This window comes from Kogia breviceps, chromosome 3, assembly GCF_026419965.1.
Source record: "Kogia breviceps isolate mKogBre1 chromosome 3, mKogBre1 haplotype 1, whole genome shotgun sequence".
Taxonomy (NCBI): Eukaryota; Metazoa; Chordata; class Mammalia; order Artiodactyla; family Physeteridae; genus Kogia; species Kogia breviceps.
In genome coordinates this window covers 77,235,809-77,259,926 of record NC_081312.1, presented here as the reverse complement: position 1 = coordinate 77,259,926, position 24,118 = coordinate 77,235,809, and the positions used below count along the sequence as shown (strand labels likewise).

General features: G+C 38.3%; 1 protein-coding gene across 1 annotated transcript in view; it reads right to left on the bottom strand.

Annotated features, from left to right (window-relative positions):
* The window catches only part of KATNBL1 (katanin regulatory subunit B1 like 1), a 54,082-nt gene extending 31,865 nt beyond the window's left edge, over positions 1-22,217 (bottom strand). Inside the window, exon 1 of the mRNA XM_059058620.2 lies at positions 22,023-22,217. The gene's annotated coding sequence lies outside the window, so the exon portion shown is untranslated. The remainder of the gene's footprint in view (positions 1-22,022) is intronic.
* Between the last annotated feature and the right edge of the window lie 1,901 nt (positions 22,218-24,118).

Below are 24,118 nucleotides of genomic sequence, written 5' to 3'. Positions count from 1 at the left end.
ATAAGGGAGCCCTACTTTCCATCCTTCCCTCATCCTATAAGGGTAACTTTTTCTTTTCTAGCACCCATCAGGGAATTTATAGGGCTTAAGGACAAATCATAAGTTTCCCCATGACACAGCTGCCCCACAAAAAATGAAAGGGAAGGATGAACATGGACTTTTTCTTTCAAGAATTTCAGTGCAGGGGAGAAAAACAGAAGGTAAAGATGAGATTTTCTGGGGCAATCTTTAGGGCCTGGGGATACTGATTCTTTCCTCCAAAATTTAGCTACCAGCCTCTCAATAAATGTTTTGCTATCTAGCACTTAAAATGAATAATGGAATTTTGATCAAGTTTAAAAACAGGGTGATAAAAAAAGAAATTGAGAATGCCAAAGCTGACTCAAATGGGATTAGTGTTTACAATGGAATATTAAAAACACTATTTTCAAAGAATGTCTTGTGAAGTGGAAGAAAGTTCAAAAAATAAGTGTATTATAAAAAGCAGGATAGAAAATTGAATGTACAGTATAATTCTGGTGTTTCAAAAGCTGTATGTATATATATAATCAATCCATTCAAAAGAGAGCTATCAAAACATTAACAGAAGTTATTTATTGCTGGTGGAATTATAGGTAGGTTTTTTCCTTCATTTACACATTTCTCTATTTTCTACAATGAACATGAAATATTTTCATAATCTGAATACTATTCTAACTTAATAAAGTCACCATCTTACAAAAAGCAGCTAAATTATACAACTACCTTATAGTAAAAAAGTGAGAAAGGTGTAAATGCCACCACACAGAGGTAACATTTCTAGGGAAGAATTTATTTTAACTTTTCCAAAATTAGGGCAACTCCATCTAACTTTCTCAATTCTCGCCTTCTCACCTCACTTGGGACTTAGCTCCCACACACACTTTTATATCTTCAATGTCTCCCTTTGAACTGATTCCTCTCCTTCTGCTTTCAAACTTGCTCAGGTTTCCCCTCTCAACTTCTATACTCTTTCTCTACTTCTCTTTCCTGCCAAATTTCTACAATGAGTGCTTTTTAGTTTCCATTTTCTCTTTAACCCTTTATAACCTTGTTTTTACTCTGCCCTCTCATCTGAAAAAATTGCATCTTCAAAGTTACTTGGATCTATAAGGGAGCCTTTTGGAGCATTGATGATGCCCACTTAGTTCAGCCAAGATAACTCTACAGACTTTGCTCATTCTTCATCACCATTTAGCTTTTTCATTCCTTCATCTTTCCCACCCTCAATCTTTCTGATCACAGGACACAGCACTATCTTGAATCTCCTTGTTCCCTTTCTCCTTTTTGGTTCCTTTTCCTTCAAAAACTCTCTTCTCTCTACACTAAAATTGGAAAAATATGCTTTCATAGCTTCAGTTATTTCTGTAGACGCAGACTCTCCTCTAACTTCTATGCATCTGACTTCCTGATCTGCCACTGTTAGGTCAAAGTCAACACATCTAGAACAAACCTCTTCAATCTCTTCCAACATCAGGACAACTAGCTGCCCCTCCTAGCTACCAAATTTTAAATTAATGGCATCAAATTTCTCTCAGACTAGAAACCTAGGAGTTATTTTGACTCCCCTCTCCTTCCTTCCAATCAATCACTAAGTCTTCTTGAATCTTTCTTCAAAATATTTCACGGATCCATTTGGACTTTTCCTTTCCCAGTGTCAAAATGCTAGCCCTATCACTTCAAGCCTAATTACTATATGAATTATTTGATTTTCCTGCCTCCAGTCTCTTCCTGGTTCCTATATATCAACCTTTGCAAGCTATGGTATTGATGGCAAAATCCCCAAATCTCTAAAACGTCCCTCCTGTTTACTACAGAATTTCTCAAATTATGTTTAGAGTATCCACATAGATTTTAATCGATGTTTTACTCTGTTCACATAAGTTTAGATATGCTAGATGTTAAACTGCTTCTTGTAAATTAAATACATTTAAAAGGCTCTGAGGGGCTTCCCTGGTGGCACAGTGGTTGAGAATCCGCCTGCGGATGCAGGGGACACGGGTTCGTGCCCTGGTCCGGGAAGATCCCACAAGCAGCGGAGCGGCTGGGCCCGTGAGCCATGGCTGCTGAGCCTGCGCATCCGGAGCCTGTGCTCCGCAAAGGGAGAGGCCACAGCAGTGAGAGGCCCGCGTACCACCAAAAAAACAAACAAACAAACAAAAAGGCTCTGAGAAGCCTGCATAATTTTATTTAACTCTGATTCCCAAACTTAGCCACCATCCTACTTTAAAAATTTTTTTTAAATTTTGACCAGTACATGTAAAATTTGAAAGATGCAGATGTACCAAGGAACAGAGTTTGTGGAATTGATTTACTACATCAAGACTAAACTATCAATAGTTATCTAAATATCGAAGACCTCCATAATCAGGTACCATGCTATCAGAGATTAATAATTTTTTTAAATTATAAAGGAAGTTGAGCAAAATATTCCATACTATTTTTTATATGGGGGAAAGTGAGGTTTTTTTGTTGAGGGAGGGAGGTTCTATTGCAATGGTGTTAATGAAAGAACGGTAATATCATTAAAAATAGCAGCCTTTATCAAAAGCTTACCATATGCTAGCCATAGGCATTGTAGTTATATCATATTATGCCCTTTCTATAGACGAGGAAACTAAGGCACAGAAAGATTACATAATTTGCCTAAAGTCAAAAAGCAAAAAAGCGGTAAGAGTCAGGACTGGAACCCAGGCATTCTGTCACCACCATTACCTCCACTCTTAACCAATACACTATACTGTCTCTCAAGTAATATACGATATTAAGGGTAAATGTGTAGATAGACAATGCAGGTTTTATCACTTTTAATCTCATGATTTTTGGCGAATCATTTATTCTATTCTGAATCAGTTTTCTCAAATGCAAAATGAGGCTGTTGTGAAGATCAAAATAAGATTACATGCAAGTTATTACTGCTGTTATCATTCAAAATATTTATATGAAATATAAATATATACAACTCTGGTATTTGAGAAGGCAAAATTGACAACACTATAGAGCAATGAACTATGACCATATCTTGTCACTCAGTTTACAACAGCCATATAATTTATCATCCAAACTAGGACATATTTGAGAGGAAAAGGAAATATATTAAAAATTACTCTGGGTCAATAGACATAAACCAGGTTTATCCCAAGCAAATAGGGATGCATTGTCACCCCCAACCTGCCCCAGTTAAAATGTTTACTTTCCTAGATTGATATTCTGTATCAACTACTCAGCAATAAAAAGGAACAAATTATTGAAAAACATGATAACACAAATAAGTTTCAAACACATTCTGCTAAATGAGAGAAGCCAGATTCAAAAGGTTACATACTATACCTCATTTTTATGATATTCTAGAAAAGGCAAAATTATAGGGAAACAAAAATATCAGTTTCTTGCCAGAGTCTGGGAGAAGATGTTGACTCTAAAGGAAAAAGGGTACTTTTTGTGATGAAGGACATGTTCTATATCCTGACTGTGGTAGTTACTATACAACTGTGCATATGTCGAAGCCCATGTAAATAATACCTCAATAACCTGACTTTAAAAAACTGGAGTGCAGAGCACATATCATAAATAGCTTTTCACTAGGCTCCCTGGAAACTCAGAACTCACTTGATGGAACTGAGAAATACGGCTCGGGACCCACATCCATTCTTTTTTCTCTAAGAAACTGAGGTCCACACTTCAGGCCTAGAGGTTCCAGAAACCTTCCTCAAGGCATTTGGAATATATATCTGTTTTGGAAGATGATTACTAAAGCCTCCCCTTCTGGCTTTCTCTTTATTCTACTAATCCATGTGGGCTGTCTCCAGCCCTGAGGACACAAGATGCCCTCGGTGCCCTCCCTGAGTGACAATGTGAGGTGAGTACTCTCACTTGGAGGCTAGTGGGAGTCAAAAGCTTACCCTGCAAAGGCCTCAAGGGTCCTCCTGTCTCACTCAGCTCTCTAGAAATCTTTCTGCTCACTATGCAGTAGGAATCACAACTCATTATTTGGGTGAGAAATTAGAGACTCATCCAATCTTGAAAGGCTAGTGTAGCTAAAAGATTAAGTCAAACAGACCCATGTTCAAATTCTCAGCTTTCCTACTTAACCAACTACATGAACATCAGAGCCTCATTTTACTGATCTGTAAAAGTGAACATGTTTTACTCCTGCCTTACTCCAAAAGAATAAGAAAACTTGCAGACATAGGAGCATGTAAACATATAAAGCAAGTATTAATAGACATAAAGGAAGAAATTGACAACAATATAATAATAGTAGGGGACCTTAACACCCTACTTACATCAATGGACAAATCATCCAGACAAAATCAATAAGGCAACAGTAAGCATATGAATATCATCACAATCAAAGTATACTAGTATTTTAGGGTTCATTTTTTTAGATGATTAAAGGAAAGAAAGCATATGTATTTAATTCAGAATGCATTTACTGAGCATCTGCTATGTGTCAAGAGATTAATAAGTGTATGCCTTATTTCTCAAGAAGCTCATAGGCTGGTGGGAGAGAAAGTCAATAAATATAAAACAATAAATGCTATACAAGAGAAACAGTACAGGTTGCCAAAAAAAGCATTAGCAGTACATCTAATTTGAGGGGTAGTGAAATACCCAGAAATATATCTCAGGTAACACTAGATCTGAGTCCTGAAGATAAACAGGAAATTGTGAAAATGAAATTAAGGAAAGCTCCTATTAAGCAGCCATAATAAAAAAAATAAAAACTCTTATGTACTCAAAATCAGAATCTAAAGCTTTCCTTGCTTCCATATTTTCAGTTCTTCTCCAGAAATGGTTGTTCAATCTGAGCATGAATAGAAAGCAAAAAAAGATACAGAAGCTGATGGGGAACTTTATAACGGATAGATCAGGTTGACAACATCCAAATCACTAACCAACTTTAGCAATACGAAGGAGACAACCAGACATTATGTGCCTCGTGATGATGTGATACATACAACAGGAAATACTATACAACACTATTATTAAGTATTCTTGTCAAAAAAATCTAACCTGAACATAATCAAGCCTCAACTACCTGTTACCAACTACCAGTTTAAAGGAAATACGCTAGACAGAGAGGAACCTGCTAAGCACTACCATGAGGAAGTAATTATAAAAAATCCAGAATACAGAAATTCTTTGGGACACAAAACTCAGTTTCCTCAACAAATATTTTGCAAGGAAAAAAAAAAGAAGAGGAGAAACCTACATATTAAAAAAAACTGTATCAACTGAATATAGCATGTGTCCTAGTGAAAAAAAAACCTGTTAAGATGTGTTAGAATCAGGGAAATTTGAATATCAACTGGATATGTGATATTAAGGATAATTTTTGTTTATAACTCTAAAGTATAACTAACATATAATAAAACTGCACACATGTGTATAGATACACATGTGTATGTATACATATACACCCATTAAACCATTAACACAATCAATAGTGACCCTACCCATCATCTCCAAAATTCCTGTGCTCCTTTTTAATTTCTCCTCAACCACTTCATCTGCTTTCTGTCACTATAGACTACTTTGCATTTTCTAGAATTTATATAAATGGAATCATACAGTATATACTCTCTTTTTTTGGAAGGAGATCGTTTCTTTCACTCAACATAATAATTTTGAGAATCATCCATGCTGTTACATGTATCAATAGTCCATGCCTTTTTATTGCAGAGCAATACAGTATTCTATTGTATGGATGTACCACAATTTGTTTATCTATTCACCTGCTGATGGATCCTTGGGTTGTTTCCAGTTTTGGTTATTACTAATAAAACTGCTATGAATAGTCATGTACAAGTTTTAGTATGAACAGATACTTTCATTTGTCTTGGGTAAATACCTAAAGAACGGAATGGCTAGGTCATAGGGAAGGTGTTATGTTTAACTTTTTAAGAAAGTTGCTAACCTTTTAAAAGCTGTACCATTTTACATTCCCAACAGCAGTGTATGAGAGTGAGAAATTATTATTAGTTATTGCTAGTTAAATGGTATTGTGGTTATGTCTTTTTTTTAAAGAGAGTCTTTCAGAGATACATACATCATACAGATGATGTACAAGAGATGATGTACAAGATTTGCAGATAAAGGGAAAATCAATAAAACAAGAAATGTTGGTAACTGTTGAAGCCGGGTAATTGGGATGTTCATGATACCATCCTCTCTATTTTTCTATATGATTAAAAGTTTACATGTTATAAGAACTAGATAAGAGGAACTTCCCTGGTGGTCCAGTGGTTAAGACCCTGTGCTTCCACTGCAGGGAACGTAAGTTCGATCCCTGGCTGGGGAATTAAGATTCCACGTGCTGCGAGGCATGGCCAAAATATAATTTTTAAAACATAAGAAGAAGAAAAAAAAAGAACTAGATAAGATACTAGACTACTTCAGTGAGCAAAGCTTATATGTGGGCTATATATATATATATATATATATATATATATATATATATATGCAATGTTATCAAAGATATAGTTAAAATGCCATATCCTTGTTCTTTGGGCTAGAGGTGGTATTCCCTCTAATGACTGTAGATGCAGTTAGCTTTGTCTCAACAACAGTACTGTGAAAGAGGCAGCGGAGGGGGAAAAGGGATAGAAACAACTGTGCACAGGAAGACTATGTCTTGTCCCTCCCTCCCTCACTCCACATCCTTGGATTTGGGAATAGAAGGAAGTGTGCTGTATAAAAGAAAAAAAATCAGAAATAAACATTGATAAAAATTATCTCTCTCACTTTAGAATATTCCAGCAAACACTGAATGTTTCCACAGAGGTGAACTGCAAAGCTGGGGACCAGCTGAGAAACTTTTTACTTTAAACCCCCTTTATACCAAATTTTGCATTTCATTACAAACGTTACTTAGTTTAAAATAAATTAAAATTAAAAATCACCAGTAATTCAACCACCAAGAATATTCTGGTGCTTATCCTCTCATGCTGTTAGTTTTATATGTTGCATTTTGTCATTAACATATACTTTCCTACATATGAAGAAGTTTTTTTGAAAATGATTTAAATTAATATATAAATATTTTATCACATGGATGCTGTTTGTTTTTATTTCTGCTATTACAGAAAATACTTGATGAATATCTGTACACACAAATATTTGTACCCATTTGATTACTTCCTTTGGATAAGCATATTACTGGGTTGAAAAATATGGTTTTAGAGCTCTTAAAATATATAGTAAGAGCCCTTTCATATAATGTGACTGGGAGTGGTGGTTGGTCATTCGAAATGATTAAAAAGGGACTTCCCTGGTGGTGCAGTGGTTAGGAATCCGCCTGCCAAGGCAAGGGACACGGGTTCGAGCCCTGGTCCAGGAAGATCCCACATGCCGCAGAGCAACTAAGCCCGTGAGCCACAACTACTGAGCCTGCGCTCTAGAGCCCATGAGCCACGACTACTGAGCCCACGTGCCACAACTACTGAAGCCCGCGCAGCTAGAGCCCGTGCTCCATGATAAGAGAAGGCACAGCAATGAGAAGTCCGTGCACCACAACAAACAATAGTCCCCGCTCACTGCAACTAGAGAAAGGCTGTGCGCAGCAGCAAAGACCCAATGCAGCCAAAATTAAATATAAATAAATAAATTTATTTTAAAAATGATTTTAAAAATCACTTAAAATGAGGGTTCATGAAAAAAAGTGACAGATGTACACATATACCTTAAACATTTTAATTTAAAATCTAAAAATAATGCATAAGCATCATCTATAATTTCTACTTCGGATTTCTTTTAAGTGGCTCAAGAACTTAATGATACTCACAAAGCATTATCAGGGCAAAATCCTAAACTGTTCATTTTTCTTCACTTACCTTTAGCTTTCTAACCTACACTGCATTTGATAGGAAGTTTTTGAGTCACCTGCCTTCATCCAGTCTATCCAAAGTATTCCAGTTAGTTTTCATAGAAACAATGTTTTTTAATTCCTATTTTAAATTTTTATATTTTCTACACTGGGTAACTACATAAGCTTGGCAAATGGGGCAGAAATGGACAGCTACCCTCTAGATCCTCTAGATCCAAACTCCTGCCAACAGAGGTAGAGAATGAAGACTATCAGCACTCCTGATAACAGAAGATTCTGTATTATCAATTTTTCCCTTTGAAAATTTGACAGACAATAAACAATACCATGTTTTAGTCTTTTTTTTAAACAGCAACATTTAATTATAATGATGATGTGTCACATTTTTACACATGTATTTAAGAGTATCATATTGTATGTTCATAGGACTTTACAATTTACAATATTCTGACGTTTCCTTCTGCTTACTGGGGAGTTAGAGCAGACACGTGCTATTTACATATCCCTGGGTAGCATGACACCTGCCCTCTTCCTTGTTCTCAGTAAGACTGAGGTTGAATTCCCTACTCTGTCACTATCTAGCTATGGGATCTTGGGTAATAATAACGGCTAACATTTCTTGAGTGCTTAATAAATGTCTGGAACTCTTAAGTCCTTCACACGTGTTTACTCATTTAATTCCAAATCAGTGAAGTAGGTATTATTATTTTCATACCACTTTATCACTTTACCACAGAGAGACTGTAAACTTTTCCAAATGCACCTGGTCTTTATTTGCTGAGCTGACTTTGAATTTTGGCATTTTGATTGTAAAACTGCCAATCATGAATTCTGTACTCTGCTTACCTTCCTTGTAAGTCACTACCTTTTTTTTTAATAGCTTTGTCAGATTTTTGTCATTACTTTCTGCTGATTTTATAAAATTAATTGGGAAGTGTTAACCTCTTTATTGTTTTTTGAATTTTATTTATTTTTTTATACAGCAGGTTCTTATTAGTCATCCATTTTACACACATCAGTGTATACAGGTCAATCTCAATCTCCCAAATCATCACATGACCACACACACACACACACACACCGCTGCTTTCCTCCCTTGGTGTCCATACGTTTGTTCTCTACATCTGTGTCTCAGTTTCTGCCCTGTAAACCAGTTCATCTGTACCATTTTTCTAGGTTCCACAAATATGCGTTAATATACAATATTTGTTTTTCTCTTTCTGACTTACTTCACTCTGTAGGACAGTCTCTAGATCCATCCACGTCTCAACAAATGACCCAATTTTGTTCCTTTTTATGGTTGAGTAATATTCCATCATATATATGTACCACATCTTCTTTTATTCATTTGTCTGTTGTTGGGCATTTAGGTTGCTTCCGTGACCTAGCTATCGTAAATAGTGCTGCAATGAACATTGGGGTGCATGTGTCTTTTTGAATTATGGTTTTCTTTGGGTATATGCCCAGTAGTGGGATTGCTGGATCATATGGTAATTCTATTTGTAGTTCTTTAAGGAACCTCCATACTGTTCTCCATAGTGGCTGTATCAATTTACATTCCCACCAAAAGTGCAAGAGGGTTCCCTTTTCTCCACACCCTCTCCAGCATTTGTTGTTTGTTGATTTTCTGATGATGCCCATTCTAACTGGTGTGAGGTGATACCTCATTGTAGTTTTGATTTGCACTTCTCTAATAATTAGTGATGGTGAGCAGCTTTTCATGTGCTTCTTGGCCATCTGTATGTCTTCTTTGGAGAAATGTCTATTTAGGTCTTCTGCCCATTTTTGGATTGGGTTGTTTGTTTCTTTAATATTGAGTTGCATGAGCTGTTTATATATTTTGGAGATTAATCCTTTGTCCGCTGATTCATTTGCAAATATTTTCTCCCATTCTGAGGGTTGTCTTTTCATCTTGTTTATGGTTTCCTTTGCTGTGTAAAAGCTTTGAAGTTTCATTAGGTCCCATTTGTTTATTTTTGTTTTTATTTCCATTACTCTAGGAGGTGGATCAAAAAAGATCCTGTTGTGATTTATGTCAAAGAGTGTTCTTCCTCTAAGAGTTTTATAGTGTCCGGTCTTACTTTTAGGTCTCTAATCCATTTTGAGTTTATTTTTGTGTATGATGTTAGGGAGTGTTCTAATTTCATTCTTTTACATGTAGCTGTCCAGTTTTTTTTTTCCCAGCACCACTTACTGAAGTGACTGTCTTTTCTCCATTGTATATCCTTGCCTCCTTTGTCATAGATTAGTTGACCATAGGTGCATGGGTTTATCTCTGGGCTTTCTATCTTGTTCCATTGATCGATGTTTCTATTTTTGTGCCAGTACCATATTGTCTTGATTACTGTAGCTTTGTAGTATAGTCTGAAGTCAGGGAGCCTGATTCCTTCAGCTCCTTTTTTCCCCCTCAAGACTGCTTTGGCTATTCGGGGTCTTTTGTGTCTCCATGTAAATTTTAAGATTTTTTTGCTTTAGTTCTGTAAAAAATGCCATTGGTAATTTGATAGGGATTACATTGACTCTGTAGATTGCTGTGGGTAGTATAGTCATTTTCACAATATTGATTCTTCCAGTCCAAGAACATGGTATATCTCTCTATCTGTTGGTGTCATCTTTAATTTCTTTCATAAGTGTCTTACAGTTTTCTGCATACAGGTCTTTTGTCTCCCTAGGTAGGTTTATTCCTAGGTATTTTGTTCTTTTTGTTGCAATCATAAATGCGAGCATTTCCTTAATTTCTCTTTCATATTTTTCATCATTAGTGTATAGGAATGCAAGAGATTTCTGTGCAATAATTTTGTATCCTGCAACTTAACCAAATTCATTGATTAGCTCTAGTAGTTTTCTGGTGGCATCTTTAGGATTCTGTATGTATTTTTAGTTTGCTTTTGAAATATTTAATATTAGTTGTATTTTTCTTATGTGATTAAACTGAAAGGACTAGGCGGTATGTGGTAAGGGGCAAACACAAGTCTTGGAGTCAGACTTCCTGGGTTTCAGTCCTGCTTTAACCATTTACTAGTTATGTGATATTAGGCAAGTTACTTAACCTCCTATTTTCAGAGTAGAGTTTTGAGGATTAAATAAAATAATCCACTTACCACAATGTCTAGCACATGGGTAATCATTGTAAACATTAGCTCTTATTAAGTTACACATAAACATCACTAGTAAAGAAAATTGCCTTTGGTGTGAGAAACATGTTTCATGGTGTCAGCAAATTTTAATACCAGTTCCTAAATTTATTACATGTTTCTGTATATGTGCACGCATAGCACAGGAAAACAAAAAAGACTGAAAGGATAAAAGTTCTTTCTAACGAGTGCTATTATAGCTGAATCCTTTTTTTTCCTATTTATTTTTGTACAGAATTAAGGTTGAACCATTTTCTTTGGCTTATTTTTCTGTATCAATTTTCTACAGTAAAAAAATTCACATTTTAAATAAAAGAATTAAGTTTCTTTTTTAAACATGAGAACAATACAGTAATAAGAAATAAAGTTTCTTAAGCCTTGAAATACATAAATTCCTAAGTTATGTAAAGCAACACAAAACTGTAAATTTCATGACTTGAATCACTTTAGGTAGAAGAATTCTTGGTATTACATACCACTGCATCATAGTAACTAGGAGTTTTCTGCTCCATGCTCCATTCCTGCTTATAACCTTAAACTTCCCAAACTGTCCTACTGTAAAATTCTTACCATCACCACAAGATTTACAGTGGGAGAAACACAAACAATTAAAATACATTATGTTAAGCATAGTTATATGATTTATCTAAGAGCTTACGGGGAAAAATTGCTCTTTGAGTTAAAATATGAAATAGAATGGTTTTAAGCAAAGCTATTTAGAGAGTCATTTTACAGAGTAACAATAGCTTTTAGGCCAGTAGGACTCACCCAGTGACTCTCAATGAGTGTTTAACTAAATTTTAATCAACACGTAAAATGTATTCTCATAACTATTCCAACAAGGGCATTCAACACAAATGGTGCGCTGAACAGACTATGTGACCCAGTGTAGAGCAGATACAACTTATCACATGTAAGAACTAAAAAAACATACTTTAATGTCAAGCCAGTTTTGAAAAAAGATTACATGATTCCCTAACTGTGACGCTGATTTATCTAGCATATTTGGGCGGGTGGGTGGGGTGTGGTTTACAAAGGCAGCAGACACTGTACTGCTCAAAGTGAATAGCATGTTAACTGTGCTTTTCATAAACTATATGAGAAACTAATACACTAGCAGAGTAATGATACATTGTGTTGACTTGTTTCATTTTGTTTGGAGCCTTTTAATCCCTTCTAGATTCTAATCTGATTGAACGTTAACATTTTGAAATAATATGTCAATTAGATGGGGTATGGATTGGGGACAGGGGGAGAGGAGGTAAAAATTATGGAGAAGAAAAAGAGAAGCACAGAACAAATACAGCCGGTGCTTATTCATGCACTGTTCAGGGAAAGAGTGCCCCATCAAGTTACCCAGATTTTCTAGTACATTTCTAGGTTTATTCCTATTGAGGAAATCAATTTACCAAGTTATCGGGGCCCGATATCTTTAAACAGTCAAATGATAAAACTTAAGTACCATCATTCTGATTCCCTGTTCTCTTTTTTTTTTTTTTTTTTTGCGGGCCTCTCACTGTTGCGGCCTCTCCCGCTGCGGAGCACAGGCTCCGGACGGACGCACAGGCTCAGCGGCCATGGCTCATGGGCCTAGCCGCTCCGCGGCATGTGGGATCTTCCCGGACCAGGGCACGAACCCGTGTCCCCTGCATTGGCAGGCGGATTCTCAACCACAGCGCCACCAGGGAAGCCCTGATTCCCTGTTCTTAACTCAAAACCCCTAGTACCTGGAGTAAACCCCAAGGGCTTTTTTATTTGCTGAATGATTCAACACACCACCTTCTCTTAATTCAGTTTCCCATGGAAGGCTGGTTTGAGAGATAATGTCAAATTCAGGAAGGTGGGTCAAGCGTGAAAATACAGATTTCTGGCAATTCAGTGGGTACAACATGATGATACGTCATTTCAGTCAATTAGACCAAACTGAATTCCAACTCTCTTATGACTAAGTCACCCTGAAATAAAAATTACAAAATTGATACTAAGTGGGAATTACAATTCCCACCACCTACTCCTCAGTTTGTTTTCTTTTAATAAATTTATTTATTTATATTTATTTTTGGCTGCATTAGGTCTTCGCTGCTGCGCACAGGCTATCTCTAGCTGCGGCGAGTGAGGGCGTGGTGCACGGGCTTCTCGTTGCAGTGGCTTCTGTTGTTGCGGACCACGGGCTCTGGGAGCGCAGGCTTCAGTAGTTGTGGCTCGTGGGCTCTAGAGCGCAGGCTCAGTAGTTGTGGCGCCCAGGCTTACTTGCTCTGCAGCATGTGAGATCTTCCTGGACCAGGGCTTGAACCCGTGTCTCCTGCACTGGCAGGCAGATTCTTAACCACGGCACCACCAGGCAAGTCCCTACTCCTCAGCTGTAATAATTAAGTCCACTGAGTATTCTAAATTTAGGAACTGAGATTAATAATGGGAAAACAAAGTTAGCTAAATTCTGATAACTAGGTGTTTGTTTATCATCACCTTTATCAATAATTTTGGACATACAGACTTAATTTTTTCAGTGACTTTATGCCTTTTACTAGAAAGTTGACGGGTGCGGGGGAGATAAGGTACAGAACAGTATGCTATTACTTAAGTGAAAAATAAAGTGTACGTGAGTGATTGCTTATATATTCACGGAGTATCTTTGGAAGGATACACAAGAAACTGGGGAGAGAAGTCATTTCTAGAGAGAGGATATGTGTGGCTGGGGGATGGAGTGAAAGGGAGACTTCCCTTTTGGACTTTTTGAATTTTGTATCAAATGCAAATATTATGTTTCATTTTTAACCATTTTTTAAAAACTGAAGTATAGTTATTTTACAATGTTGTGTTAGTTTCAGGTGTACAGCCAAGTGATTCAGTTATATTACATATATATTCTCTTCCATTATAGGTTATTACAAGATACTCAATATAGTTCCCTGTGCTATACAGTAGGTCCTTGCTGTTTACCTGTTTTATACATAGTAGTGTGTATATATATTAGGAGTTAATCCCAAACTTCTAATTATGTTTTAACTAAATTAAAATGTATTATATATTTCTTTTCTTATGACTATATAAACATCCGAATCTTTGGGAAGACTTAGGTTTCTTAAGCCACATAGATAATTATCTTAGCATGTTCTGATGAATATCCCTTACTCTCCCTGTTACTACATTCCATTATTTTTCTGGAAATATTCACAGGGAGGAAAAACCACTCTAATCCTTTCCAATTGTCTTCTTAAACTCAGAAATGTAAATATATATACATATATACATATATATAAAACAACATCATCTTAAGAATCCTTTTTGATCCCTTGTTTAGCTACTAAAGGTATTCCTGATGCTTTCAACATAGACAGACTCTATATATGTGAAAGGATATGCCAATAAGATACAGAACACTCAAAAAAGACAAGCTGATATAAACTAATTTTAACAACCTATCTTCATGATTTGGACTAGGATTACCAGTCTGTTGTAATACATGTTCCTAATTTTGAAATCAGTAGAGTGAAGTATACCCTAAAACCCTAAATATTAGGGTAGATTGTCCTTTGAGAATCAAATAAAGAAATCAACAGCAGATGATGCTATCATCCTTTTATAGCAATGGTTCTTAATGCTTCTTACACTAGAATGCTTGTGAGGATTATCGTACATCCCATTAGTTACAAGGTTTGTTACCACCATTATTATCCTGGGCTGAAATCAGAGCATACTGAAGTTTGAAAACACCCCCTTCCCTTAGGGAACACTCCCTTCTCCATTGCATACTGCTTTAAGGAGATATAATGACTTCCAGGTCTAAGACTTAACTGTAACCAAATTTAACATATTAGCTTCATTAACAAAAAAATCATTTGTCTCAATGTTTCCTCTAAACTCTGGAGTTGTATCTCCAACTTCTTACAAGTCAGTTCCACTTGGATGTCTAAGCGTCATCATTCTTGAACTTAATATACTGAAAATAGAACCCTTAATATCCACCCTCTCAAATCTGCTCCTCCTAACCGTTCCTAACTCAGTAAATAGAACCATCATCTTCCCAGATGCTCAAGTCCAAAACAGAGGATTCATCCTTGATTTCTCTTTTCCTAAACTCCCTATATCCAATACATTGATTATACCTTTATAATATATTCACAAACTAGAATATAGTTTGGGAATATATTACCACCATCCTAGAGCAAACTACCATCATCTCTCCCTTGGACTATAGTATCAGTTTCTCCTAAATGCTCCAGCCATACTGGTCTTCTGTCTTTAAACATGTTGAGCTCATTTCCATTTTGTAGCATTCATTCTGCTTAAAATATTTCTCCCATATACCCTCAGGGCTTCTGCTTCCCAGCTCAAATGTCACCCATCCCAGAAGATTTACCTGACCACTCAATCAAGGATAACCCTACCCTCACCACCAACCATTCTCTATAGCAGTACCTTATTTTTCCCCTCCATAGCACTTATCACTATCTGAAATTAACTTGCTTATTTGCTTATTGTCCATGTACTCCCACTAGACTGTGAACTCCATGAGACCAGGAACCACATTCATTGTATCTAGGATAGTACCTGACATATAGTGGGTACTTAATGAATAGCTGATAAATGAAGAAACATATCTAAAGAAAGATTATGTCAACCATGAAAGATAACGGTCAGACAGGAGAGAAGAGTAACAATATATTCAAAAGTGTCAAAGGGGAGTTGGTTTTTGGACATGAGTCCACCTTCTCTCCAGGCTGCCAGCCTCCTGAATAAAGCAACCTTTCCTCTCTAACTTAAAAAAAAAAAAAAGTCAATGGGTGCCCCAACTGTGGTAAACATTAAAACTGTGCCATGATATTCCAATTCTCCTTTCAGATACATGATATGTTTATACTTGCCCATCATCTTGAAGTTAGGCATGGTCATATGACTTGCTCAGTACTCCTGAGCAAGGACAACACACAGTAGAGCCCCCAGACAACTCACATGTAATATGAATTGAGAAAAAAATAATCCTTTGTTATTTTAAGCCACTGAGATATGGTGGTTATTTGTTACTGCAAAATAACCGAGCCCATGCAGACTGATAAACCATCCAAACAATGTTGTGGGCACAGAATTATACAGTCAGTCTCACTAAGTAGTCAACTAATACCACTAAATATATATACTATACATATACTTAATTTCCAGATATGTGTGCCAACAAGGAGAGAAAAAATTGTTTATGTAGAGTTTTAAGGATTCTTGTTCCTTGATGTTATTTTTCAGTAAATTAATAATTCATCCATGGGCTTCCCTGGTGGCGCAGTGGTTGAGAATCCGCCTGCCGATGCAGGAGACACGGGTTCGTGCCCTGGTCCGGGAAGATCCCACATGCCGCGGAGCAACTAAGCCCGTGAGCCATGGCCGCTGAGCCTGCGCGTCCGGAGCCTGTGCTCCGCAACGGGAGAGGCCACAACAGTGAGAGGCCCGCATACCGCAAAAAAAAAAAAAAAAAAAAAAAATAATAATAATAATAATAATAATTCATCCAAATAATCAATGCCACCCAATACAAGGCTTCTTGAGAAACAGTCTGTCAGCCTGTCCTTATCTGAAAACATACTTTCTAGATAAGAATAATTGTGTTTTTTGTTTCATTATTATTTACAACAACTATTCAATAATTAGAGTCCAGGGAATTCCCTGGTGGTCCAGTGGTTAGGACTCTGGGCTTTCACTGCCAAGGGCCCAGATTCCATCCTTGAGGAACTAAGATCCTGCAAGCTGCATGGCACGGCAAAAAAAAAAAAAAAAAAAAAAAGTTACAGTCCAGATCACTGCAGGGGAAAGACTAGGATAGACTAAAAAGGTAGATTGGCTAAAATGCAGAATCACTGAATGCCGGGTCTGGAATCTTAGACTTCAGGTTGTAGACAAAACAGGCTTACTTAGAAGCTTTGTATATCATATGATTAAAAATATTCCTGAAGATTATTTTATATGGCAGTTGTAGAATTAGGATGACTGGAATAGGAAGGCTAAGAGTACTAGTGTCTAACTGCTGTGCCATGAATCCTCCATAGATGAAAGACCAAATTTTAATCGATATATATGATTTATCTTTGCGATAACACTAAACATACTGTTAATGATAATATTAAGTGGTATAGGGAATAGGCAGAGCATAGATTTTTGAAAATAAGAGTAAAAGACACATTGAAAAATCAGGCTGGCACTAAAGTAAGATCTGGTGATGGACAGAACTGCACTTTGTGAGCATGAAGGGCAGTCAGGGCAGTCATTACTTAATAGTTCTGAAAGGCAGCCAAGTGAATAATGGATGCTTTACAACAACTAGGAGGTATTTTTATATTGTAGGAATGATTGGGTTGTAATCAGGTTGATTTGTATTCTGAGTTCTTTCAAGGTACTCAGAGGATCTGTACAGTACTCCAACAAGCTTGTCTTTCCTCAAAAACAACCCATTCCTTCACTCATTCAACAAATATTAACACATGTTATATACTAATTACCACTCTAGGCACTGGGAAAACAGAAGTAAACAAAACAAAGTTCCCTGCCTTCCTGGAGCTTGTATTCTAGTGCCATTTAAATTCCATGCTAAAATTCCTCCCCCAGTCTTATGATATGGGAGTAGCTTTTACAAATGCCTTTGGCAGAAATCATTTATGACCTATGATTAATTCATGCTGAAATGTAGAAGACTAATAGTCTCCCCATGGTAATTACAAAAGCAAATACTTCACAGATTCACAGACTCTTAAGATTTGGAAAGGACCTTGGAAATAATTTCAAGTTACAGATAAGATTAAGACATCTGCCCAAGAACACTCAGCCACTAATAGGAGAACCAGGCTTAGAACTGTAACTTCCAGAGTTACAGCCTTTCCCATATAACCAGGCTGCCTGTTTTAAGATTACACTAGTTAGAAGAGATGCTAGAACGGGTATTCATGATTCATACATAGGTGGTAGGTTCCTGAGTGACTTGTTCAGGAATTTTAGGCAGTGTGTAAAACTGAAGGAGAGACAGGTGATTATAGAGGAGGCAAACTGAGGGTAACTTTCAGAAGACCCTTTCCTCCCATCTCTACCCTCATCATGTCCCAAGAACAAAGAAATTACAAAACTTCTCCGAAGTTAATGGATACTAGCTATTAGTGAGAAGATACCGGGGGTGGGGGATGAACATGAAGTACTAAAACAGTCAGTAGTAAAAAAACAGTCAAATTACATCCGATCCAATTTGAAAAACATACAGTCCCAGTAAAAGTACCTTTTGTATTAGCTTTAAGGGTTTGTTTGTTTGTTTGCGGTATGCGGGCCTCTCACTGCTGTGGTCTCTCCCGTTGCGGAGCACAGGCTCCGGACGCACAGGCTCAGCGGCCATGGCTCACGGGCCCAGCCACTCCGCGGCACGCGGGATCCTCCCGGACCGGGGCATGAACCCGTGTCCCCTGCATCGGCAGGCGGACTCTCAACCACTGCGCCACCAGGGAAGCCCCTAAGGTTTTTTTTTTTAAATTTACTTTCCTAAATACGTTTTCCACAAAGCACCAAATTAACTGATAGAGATCAACAAGTATAATGATTGATAAAATAGCAATGTAATATAGACTGATGTGATGTAATGACGCATCCCATCAGTGGGCAAGCATTTTTAAAGATAATCCTCCTCCTCTGGAAGCGTTATACTCACTTTAAAGATAATTCCTCCTCCTCTGGAAGCGTTATACTCACCTCTTGCTTATAAACTTTAGTAATCTATACATTTTAAAAACTCGAACTAGTCATTTAATCTTTCAAAGTAAAGATTCATGACCAATAAACTTGATCCTTACTTAGTATCCTAATAGAAAACATATTTCAAAACACCTTTCCAAGAAGGGGAAGACTTGCAAAGAAAGAACTTAAAAATAAGCTTAGTACAAAAAACAAAAAGTTAAAAAAAAAAAAAAAAAGAAAAGGAAGATTATTAATTATAGGAGTTTTAGGGAAAATGTAAGCTGATAGGCATCAAGGATCCTCATTAAAATCTCATTATGTATCTCTGTAAATGGCAGTTTCCATACCTAAGATGAAAAGTATTATGAGAATCCCAATTTATTTCAATAGCTGAACCATTATTTTAGCTTCCTAGATTTAAAACCTTGGAGATACCATACACTTTTACCCCTATTGTTTCCTACAGTTAATCAGTCATCATGTTCTAATATTTCTTCCTTCAAAATGTCTATTTTGAATACAAAGCAAAATTCCCAACTTGAAAAGAACACACACAAAAAACAAAGAAGACTGACCATTAAAAAGAATATTTTTCAAACAATGGGAAATACTCATGATATGCTGAGTCAAAATAACAAAAATAACTAACCCACAAGGAGAAAAATGTATAATCCTAGTTTTATGAAGGAAAATAGCTATCAGCATAAAAAAAGATTTGAAAGGAAACACCACATGAAAGTGTTAACAGTTGTTCTTTCTGCTTGAGGGATTTTATAAGCGGCTTTTCCTCTTTTTACACTTTCTCTACATTTCCTAAATTTCCTACAATGAACATGCATTATTTTCAAACTTGGAAAAAATATTATTTAAATAGTTGTCTCATTTTCACCACTACTTGTTCACTCTCAGGGCTCCTATCCTAACTCCTTATGGCTTCTTTCCCCCAGGACTCCGACAATAGCTGCCTTCTTGAGGTCTCTGAGGCTGCTTCACCCTAACTTTAATATTGCTTGTACTCATGCTCTGGAAATTCATCATTCATATTTATCTATAGCACATGGAAACACAGGCTGGCCATATAAGCAAACAACTTAAAAGAGGATTTCTCAGCCTCATCACCACTGACATTTGGGGTAATTATTTCTCATGGAGGGGCTGACCCATTGCAGGATGTTTAGCAGCATTCCTGGCCTCTATCCACTAGATGCCAATAGCACCCCACCCCCCAAGGCGTGACACTGCCAAATGTCCCCTGAGGTGCAAAACTGCCAGCAGCTGAGAATTACCGATTTAAAAGTTTTTAAATTTCTAAAATCATATCTCTTTTTATATATATGTCAAACCTAAACTTCTTTGACATATGTCTTATATAACATGCCTCAGAGTCTGCCATAATCTTATTTTTCTCAATAGGAACTTTCCAAATAGACCAGACTTCCTGTTCCCTAGAAAAATCATTTTCATTCCCAATTTTAAGTCTTTGAACACACTGTTTCTTCACTAAAATTCCCCATTCACACTTCTATTCAATGCCCTACATCCATACTTCAGTTTGGATTCTTTTCAGAAGCATTACTGATCTACTCAATTCAGTTCATCATACACCCACTGCACTAATAAAGAATACCTCATATATCTTTCTTCTTTTTTTTTTTTTTGGTGGTGGTGGTGGTGATTGTTGTAAATTTTACATCCCAAACTAGACTAACTTCCCTCAGGTTGCTGCCCTGGCACATTTCTTTTGTATAACCAATTGGGCCTAACATTGCTTGATAACTGATGAATGAAATTAAAAATTTAAATGCTCGGCTGTAAATAAGTGTAAACTGATTTCTTAATTGCTTTTGAATCCTATTTCTTGTCATGGAGTTATTAGTTAAGTTAATCATTCCAAGTACAGAGTAACCACTCAGTAAGTTTTCAGAAAGAATCATTAATATATAATGGTATATTTTAAGGAATTACATAGGTTTCAAACTGTTCTCTACACTTTTAGGAAATGACACAAAGGGATTAAAACTATAACCTACAATACAAACATGAACTTTATAAATTCTATTTATCTTAAAATAGCCAATGGATTTTGCTGCTCGATGCACAAAAGTAACGTCCACAAGAGCAGAGAACTCGATTTAGTACTGTATGCATGTACACGAACGCACCTCACACGTATGTTATTTCCCCATTTGAGAGAAGTAAATAAAATGAAACTGGTTTGTAAACTAAAAAGAGCCACATATAAAGGAGGCAGTAGAGCAGCATAGCTAAAAGCATGGAGCCAGCCTGCTTGGGTCCCAATTATACTAGCTGTGTAATCTTGTACAAGTTACTTAACGTCTCTGTGCCTCAGTTTTCTCTTTGTCAAAATGGGGATAATAATAGTATCTGTACCAAAGCAAACCTCTCAAAACAGTGCTTGGCATATAGAAAGCACAAAATAAATATTAACCAATGTTATGATTACAACGCTAGTTATTAGCCAAGTAAAAGCCTCAACGTATAAAGTTCTGATTCAAGTCTGAAGCTGGTTTAAAAAACAACACAACCGGACAAACTACACAAATTTAAGCTATTAGGTGGACTAGTTTCTCATAATCTTTGCCAGTGCTAAACTGGTGATTATTACAGACCTAATTTCTGTTAGTCTTTTTTTTTTTTTAATCTCAAAGAAACTGACATAGAAACCTCTGTTTTCAAGGAATTTTACAAGCCACAAGAAAACAAATCAACTCTTTGTTTTCTCCATATTTAAGCCCATTTAAGACCTTGGTAAAAACCTAGGTACTGTTACAGAACAACTTTTCAGAAAGTACAACGAGGTTTTTAAAGTTGCAATCAGCAATTCTTATGCAGTTATGTTAAGTTTTTGTCCTGCTGAACAAAAGGTTATGTGTCAGGGAAGCAAGGACCCGACAGAAAATAAGGAAATACCACGGCCAGGCCTAGGCGGCTCTCGGGAAAACCTGTCCTCAAACAGAGCGCCTCAGACGCCGGCGTCCTTACCCCCGCCCTGGGATGCACAAGTCGGCTCCACCCGCAGATAAATAAGTGACAGCAGGTTCCGTCCACGCCTCTCCCGGCCCGGACCCCTCGCGCCCACCCGAGCGGGCTCCTGCGCCCGCCGCCCCAACCCTCCTCGCCGGGGCCGGGTAGGGGGCTCCACGGGAGACCGCGTCCCCGCCGCCCCCGACCCCCGACCCCTGCAGTCCCGCGCGGGCCGGACCAAGCAGAGGCCGCCCCGGGGCCTGCAGGTGGGCCCAGGGCGCGGTCAGGCCCGAGGAGAAGCCTGGCCCCCACAGGGAAACCGCCGGCGCGGGGATGGCACAGGCCCGGTCGTCACTTACCGGCGCCTCATGGTACCGCGGCGCCTCCGCCTGGCTCAGGCGCTGACCGACTGCGCCCCGGCAGCCCAGCCTATCCCTTGGGTCCCCGGCCGAGCCCACTCAGGGCCATTCAAACGCGGCCGCACGCGCGGCCCGCCGGGATAGCTCCCCCTAGGGCGTCTCGGAAGCTCCGCCCAACGCTGCCTCCACCCCTCTCAGGTTGCGCAGGGGTGCAGGGAGCGTGAGGAGGAGGTGCGGACACAGTGCCCTCTGGCGGACACAGGTATGTATGGTAGTCCTGCTACGATGGGGCAAGTAATACTGCTCGGGGAACTGAGGGTGGATAAGAGTCAAAGAATGACCCTGCGCTAGTCACAGTCTAGTGGGTGAAACCGTGCTTTAAGTGTTGTACCAGGAGGAACAAACAATCTGCTATAAAAATATGGTGCAGGGAGGGGACTTCCCTGGTGGCGCAGTGGTTAGGAATCCGCCTGCCAAGGCAGGGAACACGGGTTTGACCCCTGGTCCGGGAAGATCCCACATGCCGCGGAGCAACTAAGCCCCGTGCACCACAACTACTGAGCCTGCGCTCTAGAGGCCGTGAGCCACAACTACTGAGCCTGCGTGCCACAACTACTGAAGCCCACTCGCCTAGAGCCCGTGCTCCGTAACAAGAGAAGCCACAACAATGAGAAGCCCGGGCACTGCAACCAGAGAGAGCCCGTGTGCAGCAACGAAGACCCAATGCAGCCAAATAAATAAATAAATTTATTTTTTTTAAATGTGGTGCAGGGAGAGACTTATTCATTCGCTCCTATTTAAGTGCACTAAGGCAAAATATTTAAAAGGGTAGACTGGAGCTCTGCGACCTCGGGGAAGTCATATAAACTCCCGTGAGCTTTGGTTTCCCCATGTGTAAAATGGGGATGTTAATGGTATCTGCCTCATCGTTATGAGGATGACATGAGTTAACACATATAAAATTCTTAGAGGAATGTATCTGGCACATGGTAAGCACTATATAATTGTTAGCTCTTATTTGTTAGTTCCTGATATTTGCCAGACTCTGTTCTGGACTGTTAAGAACACAAGAAATATGCATGATGTGGACCCTGTCCCCAGGAAGCAGGCTCAGTTTCTTTGGAATGGTGAACACTAGAGGATGAGGTTAGGGTTGGATCTGTCCCTGACGTGCTTTTAATTACGGAGGGTAATTCTCTTCATCTTAGTGGAGACAGAGTCTACCCATCTTCACAGGTAAGCTACTGGTCAACATTAACCAAATTGTGACAGGAGCAAGTTTGTCTCTGGTGGGCCTCTCATCCCTTGCAGAAGCCTATCAAGTAGTGCATCTGGTGTAACAGTTGCTCACTGCAAGACTCCACATCCCTGGACTCACTGCTTTAGGCACTCTGTTCAGAACTCCCCAGGGCTACCTAAGCTGGGTTTAACAATATTTTTACGGGTCCATCATGTGCCAGGCTGACATCGTACCAGGAGATAGCCTGGGGAAGCTCACAGTGGCTTGGACAAACAGGGAAAGAGATCATTCCAATACATTGTGGTGAATGCAATGATAAAAGGTATATCCTAGAGGCTGTGGGAGTTCAGAGCAATGTGAGGCCTGGCAGATAAACTAATCAGAGCTAAAATATCATTAGGTGATAATAACAATGTATTTTTCCCCTCTAGTAACAAGGTCCTTACTTACTTAATACAAAAAAATTAAGTAATGGTGAAAATTTCAGGCACTACTTTAGGTTGATGGGAGAAATATTTTTAGGATATGTTTTGCATAAGCAATGCCTTTGCGAGCTTCTCAGATTGTACCAAGCACAAGCAGGCATGTACCGCTGTGCGGGGCCATACCTGTCAACAGAGGGGACTGTTGAGAGAGTCCAGCAGGGTGAGTGAGTGAAGGACGCAGGAGCCCTGGGTTCTAGTGGTGTGCAGCGTAGAACATTCCCAGAGTATGACTTCCACTAAGTGGGTGTGCTGTTTTAAAGAAAATAAAATTCAACACACATGGGTGAAGTCACTTCTCTCCAACTATTTCTTCATCACCATTTGTCACAAACAGGAATTTCTCGATGACCCACTATGCAAAAGGCACTGTG